The following is a 25,333-nucleotide window of genomic DNA, read 5'->3' on the forward strand; positions in this document are numbered from 1 at the left end:
ACCTGTAACAGCAGTCAATCATCTAAAATTCAAAAGGAAACTCAGGACTGAGGGACAAACAAACCCTAAAGTTTTTACAGTCAGATACCAACTACCTTCCCATCAAAAGATTTTGAAGTGAGATCTTCACAGAGTTGTATTTATACTTGGGCCTCTTTCCTGGGACCTGCAGACTGAATAAGCTCTTATAGCTTGCATTTAATTTTTATTCATGTCCTTCCAGTTGCTGCTGCTGACACAGATTGGAGCAAAATGTTCATATCATGTGATTTCATAAAAAATGCTTTTTGCGAGACACAGGCTTGTTTCAATATACAAAAGGTTTACACTATATCTCTGTATTCTTTTTTTAATTATCCTTTCTCACTTCCATCAGAACTGCCTCACTTTCTTCCTATTTTTCTCTGTCCAAACATTCCTGCGTACCAACTATTTAATGTACAGAATAGCTGAACGCTGATGTACCAGTGAGGATGGAGCAACAGTGGATAAAGTTCTACGCAGCATGTATTTTCTGTTAACGGTTTGGGAACTAAATATAAAGTTCTCTAAATTCAGCAGCTCTTCATAGCACACAGAGTTAAAGGCTCTGTGCATATGCAATGTCAGTGATGAACCAGGATCTATGAATGCTTTCTTTGTGCTAGCCATAAATCTGCTATATAGGCTGCTGCAAAGTGTAGTTAAGACAAAATACTCTTTTAAGAGCTGAAACTTGTCTGTCCTCCCCCTCCCCCAATTTTAATCTGACAAGAAAACTTGTAATGTTTATGATGTACATCTGAGATCATTGAGTGATTACTGCCATCTAGTTAATTCTCCATGCAATGAGTTATATACAATTAGTAGAAATGAAGGACCAGCTCCTCAGTTGAGGTATCTGACAGGAGACAATAAAAAATGGTTAGGACATCCAGTCCCTTTTCCCTTAGGGAAAACTTACTTTCTGCCATACATTTTTTTGGTGTTTATCTAATCTTCTTTTAAAGGCCTCAGAAGGCACATTGCCAATGACGGTTATCCCTCCAATCAACATACCCTCTTGCCTAAGATATACTCACATCTATACTGAGCTTTCCCTCTGTATTGCAAGCCAGTGGTACACCACTTTTCAAAGCCTTTTGCCTCCATGTTATATGTACAGTGTCTGAATTCATGAATAAAAGAAAGGAAATATTCCTCCGTTGCATGCTGAGGATAGGGATGGGTTGCACCTGTGCTGCCCACATGCCAAAGGAAATCATTAGCCATTCCTTGTAAGACAAGGATATCCTGTGATAACAGTGTGAGCCTCTCTGTGACTTTATACTCTTGATTAGAGCAAAAGCAAAACCTTTTGGCATTAGTATCAACATCTCACCACTGATAACTTACTTTCTGATACTCACATGCTTTTTTCTACCCCAATTTTTTACCAAGCCCAGGGCACACTTCCTTCTGAGAAGCCGCAGCAGTAAGAGAAGAGAGCAAGCCTGTGGTGCGTCTGTCCCCCCCTTTTTGCCTCTTTCAGTTTTGCAATGTCTCTCCTGACAGTAAACTGAATTTCCTTGGAAAAGAGACCAGTCTGTGAACTCTGCTTCTCTCTATTGCAGAACTATAGCCCGCAGCAGCTGACAGGGACCAAGTATTATTTGGCCAAGGCCCTAAACATCTGAAGGCTCAAGTATTTTACAGAGTACTTTGGGTACAGAGCATAACTGGGGAGGAACACCCTCTTTCTCACCAGGATCCAGATCCTTTGGAACAGTGCCTGCTTTATCCCATTAAAAATAAATAAACTATGCAGACTCTCTGCCTTGCCCCCAGACCTTATAATCAGGCCAAAAGCTGCTTGTGTACGACCGGTTTTACTTTGTCAGTCCAGGAAAGGAGAGAAAGGTCTCAGAAGGACTGATGAGAACTCTGTATGCTAATTGCCTTTCTGACTGGAGAAAAATATAGCAAAAAACTGATTATAAAGGAGGACAATGAAAAATTAGTTGCTTTGTCTAAATGCTTCCAGTTGTTGATAAATGCTCACTGTTTAGTCTCACCAATTTTTTTCAGCCTGCAGCTGCGGAGCCAGTGTTCCTCGTGCCTCGCCATGACTGACGATCTGACTGTGTGCCAGATAATCACCAATTCCTGCTCTGCTGTCTGCTTCAGTTATTTTTTTAAGAGCATTTTTTTCTCCTTTTCTTGAACCTGATGATCTCACACCGGAAATTCAGCTTTTCTCCCGAAGAAGAGGGTCTTTTGTGATGGCAACAGAGCACTCTTACAATCAGCTGGGAGTTTTCCTTACTTAGGCAAGAAAAAAAAATAAGGTCAAGAATTGACAGAGTTCCAGCAGTGCTTAAACTCTAGCAGCACAAAAAAGCTATTTAAGGAGCAACAAAAACCTAAAGACACATTTACTCTGAGGTAATGGTGACATAATTTTTTGGAGAATAATTCCCAGTTATTTTAACCTATTTTTTCTTGCTGCATTCAGGACCAAAATGTGAATAGGATATAGATGTAAACTTTACATGGAGACAGTGTGTCTCACAAATCAGCGTAGAAACGTCCAGCACAGAAATGGCTCTTTACCTTGACAATAAAGGCCAGTTTGATAGTTTATTTTCTTTATTCCTACAATGAGTCTATTGAAAAACCTTCATCATTTTTATTCTGCTTCAATGCCTTACAGTTTTCTATCCCTTGTAAAGGAAATAAAGTTAGTGAAGGCAATTTGGAGACTCTGAATGAGATCTTGTTTTGAAGTTTCATAATGATTTCATGAATTTATTTTGTACTGCAAATTACAGTCTCTTGATTGCTAACATGAGACTTTTAGGTTTTTATTAGCATGTCTGTGGCCAAGAGACGGGTCAAATTTACTTTAGCCTTGATTCAGGCTTCAGCAGTGCCCTTACTTTATAAGTAAAAGATCCCTTTGTGATCAGAATATCTTTACCCTGCTAATCTAATTTCTGTACTCCCATTTTTCATTTCCCAGTTGACTACTCCATGTCCTCCTGCACAGACATTCCTAGAGAGGAGCTAGTATTTATTTCCTTTCCCATATGATATTACGGGAAAGCAAATCTGCTTTTCACCGCCATTTTGCCCTTTAGAAAGTCTTCTCAATGCAGTTCCTAGAAACCGAGTGTTGCATGAAGCGGTGGAAATGGTCCAGTTTCTCCAGCATGTCACTCCCTGTGCTATTATATGTCTGAAAGAGTATACGACCTTTTTTCCAGATGGCACAGAGAAAAGGCAAACCAAGGCTTCCAAACTGCTGTACCAGGATTTCTGAATTCCCATTTCAACCCATTTTTTGCTATAGTGATCTCAAATTATCTTATGTAGAAGGCAGGATATGGGAATGAGGCTCAGATTTATCTCAAGTAGCTTTAACTTTCCGAAAGGTTTTTGTATCATCTAATTCAATTATAGAGATGATAAAGGTAGAGGTAGAGGTAGAGGTAGAGGTAGAGGTAGAGGTAGAGGTAGAGGTAGAGGTAGAGGTAGAGGTCCCCTGCTGGTGCCTGTATCTTTAGGGATTATAGTGTCAGCCAGAATGACTCGTTTTAGATGTCTGACATATGGACAGAGCAAGTTACGTGACACGTATCGCATCACAAGATCCTGCACATGGGCAGTTATCACAGAGCAAAGAAACTGGGGATAATCTGTTCTGTGAGAAAGCAGCTCTGTGAACCCATCACGCTGTGCAAGCTATGCAGCCCCCTGCCAGGATCTGCTCTGCCAGTGAGAACATAAGGACAGGAGCCTTGGGGAGCTGGGGGCAGGGGGATGCTAGTGGGTTTGTTGCAATGCAATATGAGGGTAAATAAAGGCCAGTTGCACAGGACTTTAGATGTGATCGAGCTCTTAGATCACTATTTAAAACTGCCCATTGAAGAGCCTGGCCAACTCAGTTCTTCAGTGGTGAAAGCATTTAACTTATAAAGAAAGGTTTGTCAAGAATGAACCTCTCCTACACAGGTTCAGGATCAGCTACTGATCGCACATGTCAAATTCCACACCTTGTTTCTGGATTTGTTCTCCTGGGTCTCCCTGCCCTGTTCACACCTTTGAGAGATAAAGTGTATATGAACAGAAATGTCTCTTTTCCACACTGCTGCTTTCCTTCCTTTCACCTGAAAAATAAGTGAAGTCTTGCATGGAGAAACATGTGTGCTGCTCTTCAAAAATATCAAAGCAAGCCCTACAGTTTTTCAGTGAACATAGTACTTTAAAAGGATAATTGGCAACATCTCTGTCTTGTTTAAACAAACACAATGACTCCAGACATTCTCAGTTACAGCACACTCTGATTTGAATTGTAACAATTAGAAATGTCCACTGGGTAGATCATCTCGTCCTTTCTGCTAATACAGTATTGTTTCCTCTGATACTTTCCTCGGTGCTTGATCCAGTCTAGTTTTGCCACTCTTCTCGACAGAATATTTCTTTGCCAAATAGGTCTGTTGCTAGTAAATATGACATTGTACTCAGTCCTCATTTTCCTGTGTTCTGTGGAATCCCATTTTTTCCAAAAGCAGTTATATTTCACAATGCCACTTCCATTAAATGCCTTCCTCCCCTCAGGAAACCAACAGCATTTTATATATTTTTTAGAACTTCAGACCAATAAGTGTCGGTTTGGCAAATTCAGGCTGGAACTGTCATGCAATGTTCTTGTAAAAGCTCAGGCTTGAATACCAATCACATATAATCCCCTCGTTATTTTAGCACATTTGGTCCTGAGATAAATTCCAGACATTCAAAAAAGAATGAAAATGAAAGAACTGAAGAAAATATTTGTTCCATATTTTGGGCAAAGGTTCACATTTATTTTTAAATAATAAGCAGAAAACTGAGCTGAAAAACTGCTCTTTTCATTCTTGGTTACTTAACTGTTCATGATACAGTTAAGCCATTGTCTCTACAAAATAATTTTTTTTTAGTTCTTTCATAATTTTTTCAGTAATCATGAGTTAATTAGACTCTAGTGTTTTGTATAATATAACAGCTGGATTTGAATCACCCCGGATATTAGTTTGCAAAACCAAAACCACATTGATCTCCCAGTGCATGAATAAGATGAAACCAAACTCTTCCATGAGAATAATAATCACCACACATTTGTGATTCACATTTGCAAAATCAAAACAAGAAATAAATTGTGAAAATGCCAAAATAAACGAAGATCTGTTAAATCTATTTTCTGCTATGTTTTCCTAAAGAAATAGTCTTGATGTGATTGTGTTGTTTGGGCAGACATCCGTCCAATTGTCTACAATGACTTTTGAGCAATTTTAGTCAAGTTTGACTTGATCTTTTGTTGCTGCTGTTTCTTTTTTCCTTCATTTACCAGTGCATTCTGCTAATAAAGCAGTGAGAGATGGGCATCAGAGTTCAGATTCCTACCTAAGGTATACCTAAAAGTTCTATGAATGTGATCTTTGATCTAACCAGCTGAGAACTGCCCTTAGTATAGTCCTCTTATTTTCAGTGCTTCCAATAACACAGAATCAAGATTCTAACATTAAGCAGATGAAAAGTGACTTTTTAAATTTAGAATAAGTAGCCAATATTAGACAAAAATACATGCATAACTTGCTAATGGTGATCCTACAAATACTAACTTAATTTTCATTCATTATTATAATGGACAATAGGAAAAGAAGTCTGTGAGCCAGAAGACTGGCTGTCTTATTCATGGCTTGTGCCACTGATTTGTTTTGTAATCATGAACAATTCATTTTACCTTTGCTTCCCATTCTAGACTTTGTCAATCTTGCGTGCTTATGAACGCTGCTAAAAACAGAAACACTCTTCTGCTAAACATTTGGACACAACATGCTTTCAAGAATAAGGCTTTTGGCTCTGTTGTAATACTATTAATGATATTTTAGTTACTATTATTACACAACAAATGCAATTACTGTAAAGAATTTCCTACAGCTTTATTTTGCTGCCTTGTAATATATATATATATAGGAAAGTCCCTTCTGATGCAAAACTGCCATTGACTTCTACCTCTTCTGTCTTCCATATTACAGAAAAACAGTGACAGAGTTTGGTGTCTTTTTACACAGATGGAAGACCCTTTCATTTTAGATCTAATCCACCTCCCACTGGGACAAATTTCTTTTGGCAGGGGAACCCTGCTAATAGGAGCTCTTCTTGACAAAGCTATTCAAGACTGAACATTGCATGATTATACTCATATAGGAATCTAAGAAACTCTAAAAATCATAGAAATTACTGAAACACATAGATTCTGATTTGTAGCTGATATAACTGACTATAATTTGCAACATCATTCATTGTGAAAATTTGTCAAAATCAGTGGTCCCAATCAATCAGTGGTCTTGAATCCTTTGCCATTTAAGTTTAACTTTTTTACCAATTTGGCCTGCTCAATAATTATATTAAAGATCTATAACAGCCATTAGCTGGAAATATTGAAGTCATGTACACATATTCCTTCAAAATAAAACATTTCACTGTTTTGGATGAATATCACTCTTGCGCAAAGAATGCACATGAGCATAGTGGATTGGTTGGTAAATGTTCTTCCCCTAAGGCTTTTATTTTTTATTATATGGGTCTCAAAGTTCAAAACTAAACTTAAGTACAATGTTGCTGAAGTGAGTTAGGCACTTCTTTGCAAGATTTTCAAAGACCTTTGGGAGGTGATCCACAAAGGGACTTTGTGCACCATGCTAGCACTTCAGAACGTAACCCCAAATTTTAAATCCACAGGCCACTGCTCAGATGCTGCTTAAACTTGGAAGGCGTTTCATTTTCACAGCTGTTTAGAAGCCAGGTGCTGCCTCATTCCCCTGAGCCCCAGACACAGCTACATCCTCAGGCCTAGTGCTACCAAACTTTGTCCTGCCCACAAAAAAAAGTGGGAAAAGAGCCAGCATCTCTCCAAACTGGCCTCCCAATGGGCTCGCAGTGACTTGCCAGAGTCCATCCAGCCCTAACCTCTGTCACACCATGCCCAAGCATGGAGTTCAGACACCTAGGTGTTCTTCCTAATGTGGCCACCCCAAACAATGTACATGGTTTGAAAATCATGCTGCTGTTTATGGTAAGAAGATATACCAAGCCGCCTTTGAAAGTCTTGCCCTAAGTGAGTTCACTTGCTCTGCCCTTTCTCCCTCTCGTTCTCTCTCAGTTACGCTACTTCTTTCCTATTATTTTTCACTTTGTCACAACCATTCAGCACCTTTTTTTTCCTGATTTCAGAGGCCTTTCTGAATCTTCCAACTTGCCCTGGTAACCAATAAGCCAAACAATATCCAGACAGCAGTTGCCAGTGAAGATGAAGTGAAACATCCACTTAGTGGTGTCTTCTGGGCTTCACTATCAAAACTGAAGGTAGTTAAACTGAGATCTAAAATGGCATGATGCCATTGACTTCAATAGAGTTATATTTATTTAAACCAGCTGAAGATATACCTCAAAGTTTAATGACTCATTACCAGTTCAAAGGACCCATGACACAAAGGCGCATTTTAGGTTTTAAAATTATTTGACACTTTTTTAAAAGTAGCTGATCAATGATTTGAAACAATGGCGTTAATTGCTCTCATTCTTTTCATTTATGTGAGCACCAAACAATTTGTGCTATTGATCCAAGCATAGTGTTACAGTAATTTCTTCAGTGATTTGTTAGATTATGTACTCTGGTGGTTGTCTATACCGGTGATTATTGTTAGCACAGCCTTTTTCCCTGCTGTTCATTTCATACTACAATGATTATAGTTATTATCATTACTATAATTATTGTTATGAGTGTCAGATTGGTTAACAGGTTCTATAAACACAAACATGTTTTTTAAAAAATATTTGTCAAATGAAGCAATATAAAATCACACTTTTTTCTATTCAAACTATTCTTATGTTTTATTAGTTGTAGTCTTATTCATTCTCTTTCATAAAAAAGCATCCTACACACTGAGGAGCTTATTTAGCTAAAGCCTTGGCTTTTGGCTGCTGGAAAGAGAAACATTTAGCAGTACATACGTCTGTTCTTGTGAAACAAAGTAAGATGCACAGTTAAATAGAGTAGAATAGGCAGAATGGAGGTTTACTGAAAGGCAGGGAACTACGATGACTTTCACCAGCTGTTAAGCTCCAGCCTAAGCAAAGCAAACAAGAAGTCTGTCACAAAACTGGAGGTTTAACATTTGGTATATACCCCATCTTCTCCTCTGCTGGCCAAAATTAACCCTCAGGCTGCAAGCAGACCTGGTCCTCCTGCTGTGAACCAGTGTGTCTGCAAGGCTGGCTACAGTGCGGCAGGGCAGGCCCTGGGGACACACGGGACCACATGCCTGAGTGCACCCAGGGAGCAGGCAGACCTCGGACGCATCCCCCAGGGTGGCTGGGCAGTCAGCCGGCCACCCCAGGGCCCAGCGGGCAGGTGACTGCCCAGCATGTCTGGTGCTCGGAGCGGCTTTTGCAATCGCACATCAGCTGCTGTGGAGCCAGAGGCACTGAGTCACTGTCAGCTTACTCCTTCTGTCCCGCTGTGAGGACATCTATGATGGGCGCTGCTGGAGATATCCCATCGGTGGGGCAGCACAGAAGGCCACACCACCTGCCAGACCCACTTGCAGGGACCTTCTTACCGTGCAAAAAGCAGAATGAGTGCAGTTGCACACTGCTTACAGCTGTTTTCCCCAGCTGATACAGCACTGGAATTATTCATAGAAAAATATAATTTTGTCTCAAATAAAAGATAATAATTAGTTATTCAAGTACTGTCCTGAATGGTGATGGCATGGGTAGGGAGTAGGCTACTTACTGTAGTCCGATGCTGTCTAGGAAACAGGTTCTTTCGTTAGGAAGAAACCAAAGAAACATTTCTTTTCCCATAAGTTTTTTCAAGAATTGTGATTCTAGTAGTGAAAGTACCATGGGAGATTTTTAATGCTTTCGCTGGGTCTGTTGACCTTCCCCAAGCCCTGAGAATTCTGATTCACCTGCAGTACGTTTTCATGGCTGGGTTTACTCTGAGCTTCCAGATCTGCAGGAAATTTAATAAACTGCTTTGTGTATGTTTATACTTTCAAATATGCTTAAGTAACAATGACATCCATGTAATTGAGGTATGTAATAACTTCTTCACTGCATTGATCTTGAAGGTCAAAGAGCCACTGGTGGCAGTGGAAGCTATTGTACTCTGATTCAGCCTGAGTTTTAGGGTTGTGTACAGATCAGGTTTTATTTTATCTCATCCAATTCACCTACTATCCCTGCTGAAGGTACAATTTCAGTAAGACAGGACTGTCTTTACTGATCAAAGATAGCCAGAAGGAAACCAGAGAATCAGGGAATGGAAACTACAGGAAAGAATAGACTCTTCTCGCTGCTACAATTAAATAGAAGACAGTTTGTTGAACCATTTAATGTGTCTCACCTCTCTGCATGAGAAAGCCATAAATAATGTAAGGAGAGGGACTACTTTCCTTCACAGTGCCTGCACAATGGTATGTGTTGAAAATGACATGCACAAGTCCCCATCTGTGAATAAATGTTTAGTTAGATCTTAAGTTCATGCACAAAGAGCAATAAAAAATTAAATAGAGAAAGAAAGAAAAAAAAGAATAGTAAACAGAGCTCAAATCTCTATGGGTTTATTAAAAAACACAGAGAAACAGGAGACAATATTGGTAGCTTTAATATTTTTAATACAAAATATTAATGATGGCATTTCTGGAGTAATGTATTGGAATTTAATATCCAGCTCCCAATCTCTTGGATTCCTCTGAACAGTGTTCTTTCCAAGCTGTATTGACATATGTTCAGTGTGAGCCAGAACTGGATGGCTGGTGCTGCAAAGTTCTTCTGCACAGTCACTTTTTCATCAAAACTTTAAAAAAAATTCTTTTGAAAACACATCCAGAACATTACATACTCAAAAATAAGTTCATGCAAAAACAGAGTTTTTAAAGTTTCTCTTAAACACTCGTACACAATATATTACCACAAAAATGTCCCTCCCAAGGCGATGATGCTAAGCATACTCCATCATCTCCATTTCAGACCCAGCAATGTAGGACACAGGTCCCACTCCTGCTCCAGTAAACTGAATCAAATCGCAATTACTGCAGTGTAGTTGTGGAGGCAGTGGGAAGGTTTCTGCAGCACAGCATACCTATGGGTAGGGGACACCAAAGAGAAGCTGTCCCAGCATTTCTGAAACTTACACAGCCCTCTACAGTCACAGCCTCCTACTCCTTACGTGCACAGCCCTGGGAAGGGACTGAGGCTCTGGGAATCCTAGCAGAATTCTCCCTTACTAATACCCCTGTAACATCAGGATTTCGTTACATCTTATAATCATGCATTATCCACAAGCATATCCGAATGGCATTCCTAACCCATTTACACTTTAAAATGGGCAGATCTTACCAAGGAAGAAGATAATTTGTCCATCAGTCTAATCACCACTCTATAAAATAAAAACCCAGGAAAATATGCTAGCACCCATCCACCACATCCTAGATGAGAACTGAAGACAGTATGGATGGTTTTCTGTGCATGAAGTGAGTGTCATCTCCCTTCATTCATAGTGAGACCCCTCTGATCTTTATCATCCATATGCTCTTCTTCACTCTGTGGTCCAAACATTTCAGATCTCAAACTTGAATCACTTCACAGACTTCTGTGGACAGCTTTCTGCTAGAGAAGGGAGAAAAGAGTAAGAAGAGCAGATGTTTTTTATTAGAACCTGCTATATACAGAGAGGCAAGAGCAGGACCTGCGGGGCCTGTGGTTGCTCTCTGAGATTTGTGTGCCGTTAGTATGTGAAGAGGCTAATTAGAAGCTGCTGACTGGCTAGGTGTTGCCACATGATGCTTGTGATGAAAAGAAAGTTCAAATCCCAGAGGAGTCAGATGACTGTATTGGTTGACAAATCAGGGTATCTTCTAAATGTGCTGGAAAAGGGGCACCTGACCTTGCAGACACCCACTACATTCGTTCTGCAAGTCTGCTGGCAGCCAGTATGGCAGCAACATTGCCACAAATTAGCTAATATTTGCAATATCTATTGACCTCCCGCAGCACCATGAGAATGCTTGGAATAGAATTTATCCAGGATCTTTATAAACTCTTAATCCTTCAGGTCCATAAGAAACCTATTAAACCACTCTGTGCATTCCCAAATTTTCCCCCAGCACCATGGAGTGGATGATGCTAGTCAAGATGCTAGCAAACAGTAAGCATGACACTGGAGCTCAAGGAGATACTGACCTCTGTAATACTCACAGTGGTACTGCCAGAGAATCCCTTCACTATGTTGTCATCTTTTAAAGATTTCTAACTCTTTTTTTTTCAGTGTGTGAAGTGCTTCCACAAGACTGACATATGATTCTGGGAAAATAGAAACTCAATCTGCGCTGAGTTACACAATCAAGACAATGGAATCCCTGTAAAAAGAAAATATTGGTATTTTAGTACTAGCACTGCTGGATGTTACTTGAAAAAATATTTTCCAAGGGATACCTAATGGTTTCATCTGACAATAGTCATTTTTAAAAAGCCTGAACTGTATTAAAAGGCCTCATGTACCAAAGCTCTCTTTTTCTTGCTAAATAATGGCTAATTCTCTTGTATGTTTTATTCTCCCCTCAACACAGTCGGTGTTGAAAAGCATTTAAAGAACGTTTAAAGAAACACTGTCAGTATTTCTGATAATTTCAACACCATTTGAATGTGTGAAACAGCCTACCAATTATTTCAGTTAATTTCTTCTAAATATCCTCCTGATTCTTAATAAAGTCAGAATAATAAAAAGGATACTAATTATCAAGATCCCCCTGTTCTCCAGATGGCCACTAGCTCATTTTCCGCTCTACCTTTCATCACTTTTTTCAGTCTTTCCGAGCTCAGTTCCTATTCTTTTCTAGCATATCTCAAGGATATACTTCTAATGACTGAAGGATGGAGAGGTTGATGCTGCTTTTCGTATATGGGGGGAAATCATCAGGCAAAGGGTTACAGGGTTTTTAGCTCCTATAAGAATTATTGTCAGAAGCTCTGTTAGAGATCAGCCAAGTCTTGAAATGAAGTGGAAAGTCCTGAGATACAACCTGTTGTGTACAGGGCCTAGAAATGGAAGAACATTGCCAAGAATGTCTGCTCTGATTTGTGAGATCTGATTTGTGGGACACTTTGGGATTGCAATTGGATTTTATGAACTGGCTGTCTCTTTTCTCAATCACAACAGCTTTTAGTGTATTCTTTGCTCATTTTTCCTGTCTGAGGAACCAGAAGGTCACACTTCTATATCTGGAAGAAAGAGTGACATACATGCTAGATCCATCTGTTTGATACAGTGGATATGGTTTGTGGTCTAACAGTAAGAAGGTGGTGAAATCAAGAAAATTACTTTGACCAGCGTTACATATATATACAGAGGATAAAGCAAATTGCCAGAGTGAAAACCAAGGAGCTTATGCGTGAAATAAGGGCTTAAAATGTAAAAGCAAACTTCAGGCAAAAGAAGGAAGTGAAGGCACAGTCTTTAGACAGTAAGAAGATTTATATGTTTTTTTTACTGTTCCAAATCATTCAAGATTCCAGGACGCTGTTAAGGTGGTACACCACAGAGTTACCATTTGGCATGGACAAGCAAATCCTTGCCTAAGAAGTGAATCTGAAAGGAAACAGACCTGAACCCTACAGGTACCCCTAATGTGCTCCTCTCCAGAGGAAACGAAGGCAGGGAGCCTTGTGCAAGCTCCAGGGACAGGCGTTCTTAGGCTGATAACGTACCCACTGGAAACAGGACAAGCGCGCTGACCCTGCTCAGCTTCCTCCCACAGAAAGGTGGCAAGCTGAAACTGTGGAGCTTGCTAGAGAGACAATGCTGGAGCTCACTTTGACAAGGAGACCTGAAGAGTTGTTGGGCTTGTCACGGGGGACTCTGCCTGTATGGGGGTCCTGCTGGAGTAATTTCATTCGGAGTCTGTATGCAGGGGAGAAAAAAGCCATCCTGAGGTTAGAAGGACTTCTACCCTCCTCCAACAAGCAACACAGTGCTCAGACTGAACTACAACAACTTGTGCTGATATTACAAAAGTTTGACCAACCCAATAACCAAAGCACTAGAGCCAGGATTTCTGGGAAGCTGGAGGGGAGAGAGGGTTGTGATAGTGTGCAAGGGAAAGAACCCTGGATATGAAAGCCACAGAAATGAAAGCAGTCACTGATAACATGAATCGGCTACAGGTAGCAAAGGAAGACTGCAAGCTGTGGGCATGGAAGTGAGAAACTGCAAGCTTTCTTCAAGGATTGCTTGTGGGAATTACTAAATTTGATGAACTGGGGAGACAGCAAAAGGTGTCCCTTTTCCTGAGGGCACATAACTGGTGACACCTCAGAGACAGGGACCATGACTGCTTGCTGAGCTCTGTCTTAATACATCTTGAACCAGTTGCCAGAAGGAAACAAGAAAAGCTGCTGTACTGGATCAGTCCTAAAGGAAGTCAAAGCCCAAGCACTGAGACCAGGGGAAAGAGAGGAGTCTAACTGTCTGACTTTGCAGGCAATTTACCAAATCAGAACCTATAACAGGCTAATTCTGACATAATCACATCCATAAACATATCCTCCCGAGCAGCTGACAGATGCCTCACTGATGCTTTTGTTCATCTAAGACATTATTCATGCGGTGCAATTTGATACCTGTTTGGGCGAGCAGCATGCCCAAAGATACTTGTAAAATCAGGGAAGGTAAAGACTCAGTATAATGTATAATTAAGGAATATGCTGGGCAATGATGTAATTTGAAGTATATTTACATGTGCTTGTGTACTTTTGTAAGGTGTGTTGTTTTTCCTTAACTCTGTGATGATATCTATGAAGAGCAATGTACTTCATTACCCTGCTATGCAGCACAGTGACCTGAAGATTTGTTCAATATGAGATTTACCCATTTTAAGGCCAAATTAAACCACAGTAATTATGTAGCCTGATTTCTTGTATGACTGCAGAAATGGAAGAATCAGGGCCAACAAGAGTTGTTCTTGGCCCAGGTCAGACAAAACATTCAATTTCTGATATTGACCTTACCCTGGCATCCCTGTTCTTTTCCATTGACTTATTTTATCCCTTTTTTGAGTCTTCTCACCTCCCATGTAAAAATAAAATAACTCAACATAGAAGCCACGCAGAGGGAGCCAACATGATTGCAAAGGGAGAGAGTGGAAAAGGGCAGTGTAAAGAGCGGGGGATACTAAAGAAAAGAGCTCAAAGGGACTTTAGTACCTCAAGTAAACAACCTCTGTTATTACTGTCTCTCTTCATCCCTGCGGTTCTTTCTCACAATGTAGGTGATTGCTACCAAGCCTGAGGAAGCATCAGTTATGATTTATCTTTTGTAATTTCGATAGTAGTAACTAAAAAAATTTCATTTGTTTATTTTCAGAGCTGAGCCCCCTTTCTTGGAAGAATATCCCTGTCTTCAGTAAAACCGCTGTCACTAAAAGCCTCCCTTAAGACTGTTTCCAACCTAATATTAAGTCCCTTTCACCCTTTAGCACACCACAGGAAGAGACAGAAAAAATGTTCACTACAATTCAAGAAATCAAAGGATGGGATGCTGAAATCTAACCTGTGAACAACCTTTCCACTTTCACAGCTAAATGTTACAACTACCTTTTATTTCTTGACAGTCTGCATTCTTGGGTCCCAGGTGTAAATACTTTGGAAATCTGAGATGCAAGGCTTTCAACTGTATGCTGAAAGCTGTAAATATCAGGCACAATTTCCTTTTATTTTAATGAGTGGGTTGTCATGGAAACTTTGCAGTGGACTCTGGGCTTCATACTCAAAACTCTTGAGATTTCTGGCAGTTCCCTGATGGGCCCTGTCAACTGCTCTTTCACAGGAAGTGATAATAAAAATTCACTTTCCTGTTCAGTGAACCTTGAATGAACTGAAGGAGAACAACCTCAAATCCACTTGCTTCCTCTCACTCCAAATTTCATAAGCATGACTGATAGCATCTTACTTAACCCTTTCAATAACTTTGTAAACAGCTGAGATCAGTAACAGTTAAAAACTCTCTATTGTTACATGATCTTGAAAGTCATTTGATTTTTACACGAAACAGGTATAAAAAGCTGCCTTCTTACAAATTTATAAATGCTGACCTCTAAGTGAGGTTGGAGAGTTAAAAGGTAAAAGGACAAAGCCTCAACATTTTTAATCAGAATACTTTTTTTCTTCCCAAATTTATTTCCTGAGCTTAAAACATTTCAAAGCAGTGGCAGAATGAGGTTAATTTCCTGTTTTCTGATTTTTAATATATTTTACTTTGTAAATGTCTTGCATAGATATGTCACATTAGTAAGTGAAAGACAATAAAAAAACCCTAAGCATCCTTTTCCAGTCCACAATGAGTTATTTTTCAGCAAGGTTTATATATTCAGAAAGTTCTCCTGCTGTACAATACCTCACTGTTATGAAACCATCTTTTGAGAACTATTCCCTCAAGGCTTCTGCTTTCAGTGCTGAGGAAAGATTCCTGAAATTTGTCCTGAACATGATCACCAAAATGCCTGGAGATAATCAGGCATCTATGCTGCTGTTCAACCCTTTTCTCTTGTTTTTCATATTTCTCAATTTCACAGCTGTCACATTTCAACACATTGACCAAAATACTGTATATTAAGATAACTTGTCCCTCCCACAGCTGACTTCAGATGTGTCTGCAAGGGAAAGCAAAGAACTGCTTGAAACAGGTGCTATTGAGTGTTTGCTGGCTTGCGTTACTGAGTTTCAGTAACAACTTCAGGAAGATTTTGCAAGTCTAGCAGCTCTGGAATGTGTCCAGCCTCCCTGGGAGGTGAGTGACTCCAGCACGCAGCATGTTAGGTGCTGTGCTCTCATCGCTACCAGCCAGATCTCCACTTTGCTGCACAGACAGCTTCTGAAGCTTACCATCTTACCCTCACATCAGGTTCATTGAGAGGAACCTCAAAAACATGCAAGAAAACAAACAAAATCCCCCAACTGTCCTAGCTGCCTATCCACCAATATAACAAACAGGAGAGAAAGTAAAATTGCTCACTCATTGCTGTAAATTCACATAATGCTACTTAATCCTTCTGGGAAGCTTTGCATGATTAAAAAGTTAGAAACCTCTGCTTCAGCTGCTTAGAAAGGATCAGATGGCAAGAGGAGGGAGGAAAACTAAGAGGTATTACCTATCACTGACAACTTGTAAGCAATACTTACAGGTCATGTTGAAACAGGTAAAACACTAAATGGGCTCAGATTTAGTGGTTCCTTTCACCCATCCATTTACATGAGAAAACAGTATGACCACGCCCATATACACTTATATGAAGTACATGTAAAAAGGAAATATATGTATATATACACACATTATTTTAAGGAACTCTGTTGTCAGAGAGATACACCAGATTTCCTACCTGAAACATTGCTGCCTTGACTATTCATAAAATTTCTACAAGGGGTATTGTTACTTCCATATGAAACTCATTGTGATAGCTGAACGGGACCTGCCTGAAAAACTAAAGCATACTGCCTAAATGAGCAACACTGACCATGACTTGAGCAGACTAAAACCACAAAAGTGTGAGTTATAACAGCCTGGTGTGGAGGTGCAGTGGAAGCCTCTAAGCTGAGTGAAGGCCACTGTTCAGAGGACTAAACAGCAATGGGTGTTACAAGATCCAGTGGAGGGAAGCTTAAGTAAGATGCAATCAACAGAAAGAAGTTACCAATATTTGATATGAAGAATTCACCAGTGGATGTGGTGCATTTTCCTCTACTAGAATTTTAAAAGTGAAGATTGCCTGCGATTCCAAAAGGTGTTTGCTAGATAATCCATAGCTACTCTTCTTGAAGGCAGACCCAGAAGAAATACTATGGTCACGTATGGGCAGCACGACTAGATGATGAAATGGTCTCTTCTGATGTTAAAGTCCAAGAAAGTGACTATCATGTGAACTGCAAAACCTTCATATCCCTTCTCCAATCCCACAGCACCACCACGAAGATAAAAGTTCATGTGAAGTGGCCCATGTTAGTAAACTGCTGGATTAAATTTCACTGTTATCACCCTCCTTGAGGAAGTGCAATGTCTCCACATTCAGATATTGTGACAGTGTCACTATGTTTTTGTCTGTACTCTTGGCTCAAAAGTTACTGATGCCCAACTGACTTCAGTTCAGGTGCAGTGACACCCAGGGCACTGTGTTTCTCTAGGTGGATGTAGACCTTTCCTAGACCAATAGCACAAATTGCCCCAGTGCCTCACTTTGCCTAGGAAGAGTATAATAATCTTCCTACAAGAATCTAACTGGAAAATGCCCAAAAGTGCAAAAACAAATTTATTCACATATTTCACATGATAAATATGCATACAATTTAACATTCCTACTTAGGATTTCCATTCTGACCATTGGCTGAGATTCTTTTAACTTGTAATAATTATTAACATAATGATCAACGTCAGTGAGAGAGTAGTTTCTGGTTTCAAATACTCTCTCTCCAGGACACTAGCATTTTAGTCTTTGTGTTTTCCATCTGGCGCTGCACTCCCTTCTTCGTGTTAAACTACTTTGTGATGGACCAAGAATTTGCACTTTGTCTTTACACACTGTGAGTATTCCCATTGACTTCATCACAGTGTCAGTCAGACCTTTAGACAGCAACCATCCCGTCTAGCTACTTCTACAGAGGAATTCAGCCATTTACATGCTGCATTTTTGAACCCACAGATCCCATACTCTCAGGCAGAGGTTTGAAGAAGGATGAGGGCTGAAACTAAACCATTATATGTGTCATTAGGGCCCGCTGTGAAATTCAGCCTGCTTTTTGTTTCTTCTATGCACAGCACTTTAATGAAGATATTAGGGACAGTAGGATCAGTAGTGTAATAAAACAGCATAGAAAGTGTAGGAAGCATGAATCCTTACTTATTTCCAATCATACATCTCAGACACTTGTCCTTCAAACAGTGTTTATATGGTAGTTTATAATCTCATCATACTTCTATTACGTGCATGAAAACAAAACAATTGCTATGGCAACATGCTGAGACGGTATTTATAGTGTTTCACACAAGCAAACAGGTTGGCAAACAACAGGGAGAAAATGGACATTAAATTACCTCAACTGAAGAAAAAGCCAAACACATAATGAAATGAAAAAAACTGTATCGCTAAAGTTTGCTCGATGCTACACATGTCTCTGCCACTTGTCACTGAAGTGGCTCTATTTTGTACATAAATAAATGCAATATGCATGGTTTAAAAAATTGTTTCAAACCTCCAATTTTATTTTTAATATTTACAGCATAATTGAAATAAGGATAGGTGGCTGAATTCACATTCGGTAAGACAAATCTATTTCATTACGGAAAATGGCACCATAATAGTAATATATAAAAATCAAGACAGAGGCAGAAGACTAGTTATAATAAATCAGTCTGACACTGTAGTTAACATCACTCTGAAGAATTATGTGATGAAGCCTGGTGAAATAAAAGAAAATGTATATTTATGCTAATTGACATATAAGTGTTTTGAGCAAGCGAAAAGAAAAAAAAATCTGAGAGCAATTCAATGGGCGATTGGAGTATTGTAAACTGGTGGCTACGAAGTGGCTTCTTAAGTTAAGCCACCTACTAGATGAATCCTTTACCTCTTTGGTTAGATGACAGGAGGGAATAAAAACCTATCTTGCCACACATACATGTTAAACATGCATTAGCAGGTAATCTGATTAGGTGGAATTAGTACAGCGTCTTTTGGACAAAGATTTTACATTGTTGAAATCTGAAAAAGAATTCAAAAATCTGCCTAACTGGAAAATACATTAAATAAAATGCAGATGCTTTGAAATAGGGATGAATAGCTTGGATACGGTCCAACATGAATTCTGATTCTGGGTTTTTACATTTTGAAACCTACACTGTCTTCTTACAAACTAGCAAAAATAGACAGAAAATGGGCAGAAATGCATTACGTGATACATGTACACTGGCCTATGTACAAAACATATTTTAGGGTAGGTTTTAGACAAACACGAATAACTACTTTAGCGAAACTAAGGACTTTTGCTTTTACAGCTACATAGAAATTTAGAAAGACATGGAATCAGACCTTAAGTTCTTTATGTGTGCGTTTTAAGCTACATTTATTCAGTGTTCCCAAGTTCACACACCGCACTTAGAATTTACACTGCATGACACTGCTAACTTAGAAGAATGGCTGAGGATGTTGCCTGAGATGCTTTATATGGCCTGAATGATTTAAATAACACAGATGATTAATGGAAAGACTCATGCTGCTGCTTTGCTGTGTCACAGCTGAACTCAAACCTCCATATTTTGCATCCAGGCACGGCAGCTCATCTGCAATAGTAATTTGAACACTAATTCTCCTCCCAGAAATTGAGGCAAATCCTGCTCTGAAATGTGTGTAGCTGGCATTTTTCTTGTTGCTGGCTCATAACTGACTTATCACGAAGACTCACACTGCTTTAACGTTGCCAGTTTTGCAGTACCCAGATCGGAAGAGCAAGAAGCTCCCGGCGTGCCTCCCTGTCCCAGCTGCTCGTGTGTGTGCCCTCACACCACCTCCAGGCACAGCTGAGCCGACACAACTCTTTGCGGGGCTGCACTGTCGCTAAGATCACTGAACTTGTCTGGCTTGAAAATAAGGGGGTTTTTCCTTTGCAGAATTTTTGACCTGCATTGGTTCATCGTTTCAGCCAAGAGCCCAACCTCATGAAATCTCGTGTTGGCACAGCTGAGGGGATGAAGGGGTTGGGAATGCTTTAAACTGTCATCGTCACTGAAGCTGACATGTTGTGAAGCTACAGCTTGGGGAGAGCAGCACATGGTATTTTCCCATATGAAACCAATATAGTACCACATTAATGATTCTGTAGTGCCAACAATACTACGTATTTGGCCGTTGTAGTTAGTGGGCATTGGATTTGCACTGCCCACAGCAAACATTTGGTAATAATCTACAAAACAACAAAACCCCACTAATTTAAAAAAGTTAACTGAAATGCATTGAAGAGCTTGTTTTACAAGGAAAATAAAACTGTTAATATAAATTCTATTTTTTTTCCAGTGTTTCTTTTAAAAACTTATATTTCAAAAGAGCAGTTTATGACTGAAAGTGTCAATCATCCCATGTTTCTTTATGACTGATGAGCATCAAAATTATACCATGCATTCTAAAAAATAAACAGGGATTTAATCTTAATTTAAAGTACATAATTCTAATTTAAGGTATTTTATTATATTCTAAAAGAGTAATGGAAAAACTGGTGTGGGAATCAACTAAGAAAACCCCTGAAAGATAAGGATTTACTTAAGGTCAGTCAGAAAGGTTATTTGAAAAGTATATCTTGTCAAACCAGCATGATTTCTCAGGTGTTCTTTTTAGGCAAAGTACCCGACAAAGATATTTTTCATTCATTTTTTTTATTTCCATCTGCCTCTGAATTGCATAACATAAGCTGCCAGAAGCATTGGGGTTTAACTTTGCACTGCATAACACCTTTTTTGTTTGTTTTAAACAGCTCTATATGATATCATCAAGATGCATGTTGAACAGATTACAAATTAGTTATAGGTAGATCTCAATATGGGATCCCAGTTTAATGATGATCAGTACTGTATGTTATTCAGCACTTTTGTCATTGATCAAGAATAAAGCGCAATATTGATTCTAACGTATTGTGCAAGTCATTCAGAAAGAACACGGATAATTAGTGGACCAAGAGATTACATAAAGCATTCCTGTATTGCTTGGTAAATTCACAGAATGCGTTTAAACCCCGCTAAATGCAAAGTGAAAAATCAAGATGCAGGCTATACTTACAGAATGAAGGACTATATCCTGGAAAGCTGAGATTCAGCTGGGTAGTGCTGGATGAGCAATTTGACATGCATTCTCCGTGGTTTGCGTAACATTCTTCTGCGATGGCAAAAAAAGGCATATTTATAAGACCGCATAGTCAGTTGAGACTGGTACTGAAACATGGCATGACATTTTCTTATTGCTATTTTTTAAAAATGACATTGACAAATCATCCAGAAAACAAGACATAAAGATATTTAAGGTGGAAGGAAATGCCTCACTGTGAGAGACTGTAACAAGTCCATCTGTTTACTTTATAAAAAAAAAGCAGACTGAAAGGGTATTTGAATGTATTGTATAAAACCTTCTTGTGGAGAAATACACTGAAGAGTATGTAATCCTGTGGTGAAAAACTGAAACCAGGCAAACTCAAATGAGAAATTAAGAGCACGCTTCTAACACTGGCAGTGATAAGTCAGTGAAGGAAACTACCAAGGGAAAAGGTGCATTCTGTAACTGTTGATGTCTCTGGATGATAAGTTTGACTCAAAACCCAAGATATGGTTTAGCAACACCCCTGATTCACCTCAGAGCATGCCCTGCTGGGTGGAATCTCTCAATCTGTCGTATTGAGGTAAAATACATGATCTAGTGTCTCCTTTTTGCTTTAAACTGTAAAAATGTCTGATTTCAGGTCCTGAGGGCTTTTACATGCCATCACACAACTACAAGAAAATCTATTGTCCAGTGGTAACTGAACTGTTATTCTTAACATTGTTTTCAGTGTTATTCTTAACAAGGTACAGGTCTTAAATCATTTCTCACTAAGAAGAAACATCTGCACCCTCCTACACTGGAGATCAGAGGTTGTTGGTAGACAAAAGAAAGGCACTGCTCCATTCTCAGTCTTGTATTTTCATTATTTTTCTCTGATTTAGAAGACATCTTTATATTATTCTTAACAGTGATGAAATTACAACCTCCTTTTGTCGTTAATAAAACTCCAGAGTTTCAAACATTGGCATGATTTTCTCATGTATTTTTCTAGAACAGAATCTTCTTGCCTTAGTGGAGGGGATTTTGCATACGTATATGTTTATCTCTACTCTGTCCCTCCATAATATTGATACATTTTCTAACGATTAGGATTTTCCTAAAAAGACATTATTTCTAGAAAATAATAATATGTGTCATATACTCTAAATAGTACAAATACACAAATGCGTATTTTAAAACAGCTATATTGCAAGCTGAGACCTTTAACTCTTTTGTTCTAGAAACCAACTGTCATTAAAATACTAGTCAAACAGTGCTCAAATTAATCTCAGAAAAACTTTGGGCCACAAAGTGACTCAAGGCCTTGGGTGTTTCCATGGCTGGATTTGGGTTCGTGCCTCTGGAACTCACCCCAGAGAGCCTGTACAACATACGTCATGAAGGCTGGGATGGGACATGAGCTGGGAACAGGACCGCGACAGCCAGCGTAAAGAGTGGAGCAGAGGTATAAGCTGGTCAGAAAAAAATATTAGAGAATATGAATAATGAAATTCTGCCCTTCCCCCTGACTTTTGCATACATACAAGACCGGGCTTTCCATCTGACTGCTGTTTCTGAACATACGAGTCCAAGCCCTTCCTCAGGCAGAGATGACCAGCTCCCTTCTCTCCGACAGCTATCCAAAGAGGAGCTGGTGGAGGTGGCACTGCTTGCCTTTCAAACTGCAAGATTCAATGCCACCCGCCACTCCACATGAAATTGTTTCACTGCAGAGAGAAATACAAGATTTCAGATAGGAGTCAGGAGCACAAAGAAGGATGACTGACACCTCCTAATGCAGAATCCACCAGCCAGGGAAAGACCTCGGTCAAGAGGGCTCAACTAGAAAAACATATGTCTAGAAATACAAATGCTGGCATGAAATACAAGATATTTTGGGCAGGCACTACAGTAAAATCTTACTTCTGGTTTCTTATGACTTCTCAACCCTTACAGCACTAAATTGGAGACTGCATACATCTTGAATTTATGTATTGTTATTGTACCTGTGTCCCAACTAGCCACTTTACTTTTTTAGGTGTATTGCTTAGTTCCAGCCACTTTACTTTTTTTAGGTGTATTGCTTAGTTCCAGCTGCAGCCTAAGCCTGAGCTCTTTCCAAAATCTAGTCAAACCTCTCCACATTGTTCCAGTATGAATTCATGCTGTCTGGGTAATGCACATTGACAGAAAAGATTTCTGGCATTCTTGCTCACCTCATACTGTCAAAAAGGCAACTGAGATACATGAGAATGGCCGGTACATGCCAAGGTCCATTCACACTTCACATAAGCATACCACAGAGTGTCTGCAATGTCCCCAAGGCCCTCCCTTCCCTCCCTCTTTTTTTCTCTTTGATAGCGATGAGGAAATCAGATTTTGAAAATACCTGGAAGCATGAATTCACACACTGGATAAACGTTTTTATAACCCTTTACACAAAGAAGATTGACAGCTTACTCAAAAAGAAGCACTTCTAAACACAATGCTTCATTAACCACCTAAATGATAACTTCTTTCCACAAATAAAGTGGTATCTCCTTGAGAATTATATTCTAGAAAATTGCTGCAGCTGACATTATGCCGAAGTGACAAAATATTTTGCTTTGACAAAACCTTGAGAACATTTCATTTTATGTTTCAGAGATTTATACTCATGGATTCATACTTTCAAGGCCAAAATGCCCCATTAGATGCCTTGCATAACACACATCTTTGAATTACAGCTTCTTATTCTTGTACAGTTTTCAACAATTTCTGTTCTACCTAACACTTATCTTCCATAGAGGCATCAAGTCTTGAGCTGCAGAACAACTAGGGGTGTTATTTCATTTCTTTTATGTTTTCCATTTGCTTTGAAAAACTTGCAACCAATTTATTACCTTGTAACTTCAGTCATTTTTATGGAAATTTGGAATATTCAAAATACTTGAAAACAGACTGCACAGATTGCACACTTACTGAAATAGCAGCTAATTTTTGAATTCTGGAGGGTTAGTGGCAAAGATGAAAACAGGAAAAAGTTACCTGTAAAGTAAAAAGTGTGTGGATATATTTGGAGAGTAGCTTTTACTTGGATTAAAGCCATTTGCACTGTCCATTCAGGTTTGAGGGTTTTTTCCTTCACTTTTTTGTAGATATTTAGATAAATACTGATAATTCATGAAACATTTTGTCAGCCAGACCCAGCTTAATTCTGTGGATGTGCAAAATTATCTAGCCCTTCAGATTCCCAGTTGCTTGTACACACTGAAATCTATCACATGCCTGCCTTGCAGATATTTCAAACTAGTCCGAGGTGACACTACAAATTAGATCTCCTAATTGCTTAAAGAACATTAAAGCTGTGGGTGCAGACATTGAGTTTGTTTCCTTCAAATTTGCACCTTTACATAGGAAATTAGTCAAGGTTTTATGTACATGCTTGTCTTTGCCAAATGGGCATAAAACTTTATGTACATAAAACAAGGATGGGAGGTGAATAGCAACCAAATTAAAATTTGTGAACCGAATCCAGATCTTGACGAAAACTGTAATCGAACTTCGACTGACCAGCAGTTAGAGTAGATGTATCTGAAGATTTTTTAGCAGTTAAAATATGCAAGCACAAGCAATTTCAAGTTTCTCTTTAGTTTTTCCTCTAATATCAATCTGCTGAGAAGCTAAAATGCTTAACTGATTCGATAATATAATTCATATTTCTTTGTCTGCGGGTAGAATTTTATGCAACAAAGGAATGCTATTAATTTAAGAAATGTTTTGGATAACTTCCTTACTGGTCTTAATTTGTGGCTTTAAACAGGACAATAAAGGAAAGGTTTAACAATAGCTGCTTTAATATGACTTAAATACTTCATGGACCTCATCCAGGATATGGAATGCAAGGAATTTCTGTACTGCCCTTCTAGTGTTCACTGGAATGAATGAACAGAAAAATATTTACCAACAAAAATGCGTAGTCACAGCCCACCAGTATATTTTCGTCAGTCTCTGCCTGCTAGTAGATTTTTATCTTCTGCATGATAGATGAAATTAAACTCTAAAAAGAACTATTAATTACTTTCTCCCATATGTTAATATACCAACAAAATCAAATGCAATTTTGTTTTCTCTATTTTTAGTATTAGTTTTCCATACACTTTAGTTTTTCCCCACATTAGGGATCTTCTGAGGCTTCATAAAAAAGCCATTTTCTAGAAAGTTATTTCTGTTTGTGCCCAGTACATTATATTACCAATAATACCAAAAGAAGGAGAAAATGTGGTAAGAATTTAAAATAAATGTATCAGCACCTATCAACTCCTTTCTCACACCCAATATTGAGAACTTTCTTTTTAAAAATAAATTAGAATAAGTAAATTATTAATGAAGAGTACATATGTAAATAACAGCGTGGAAATTATTCTAAGCAGTCTACAGCTTGATTGAAGAACAATGGATTA

General features: G+C 38.9%; 1 long non-coding RNA gene across 1 annotated transcript; it reads right to left on the bottom strand.

Moving 5' to 3' along the window:
* Positions 1-9,673: 9,673 nt before the first annotated feature.
* On the bottom strand, positions 9,674-21,113 carry LOC129197411 (uncharacterized). Its single transcript, XR_008574314.1, has 3 exons — positions 20,877-21,113; positions 11,251-11,426; positions 9,674-10,674 (listed from the first exon to the last, which is right to left on the bottom strand). It is a non-coding gene; the product is annotated as an uncharacterized LOC129197411 (long non-coding RNA).
* Positions 21,114-25,333: the final 4,220 nt, after the last annotated feature.

This window comes from Grus americana, chromosome 1 (assembly GCF_028858705.1).
Source record: "Grus americana isolate bGruAme1 chromosome 1, bGruAme1.mat, whole genome shotgun sequence".
Taxonomy (NCBI): Eukaryota; Metazoa; Chordata; class Aves; order Gruiformes; family Gruidae; genus Grus; species Grus americana.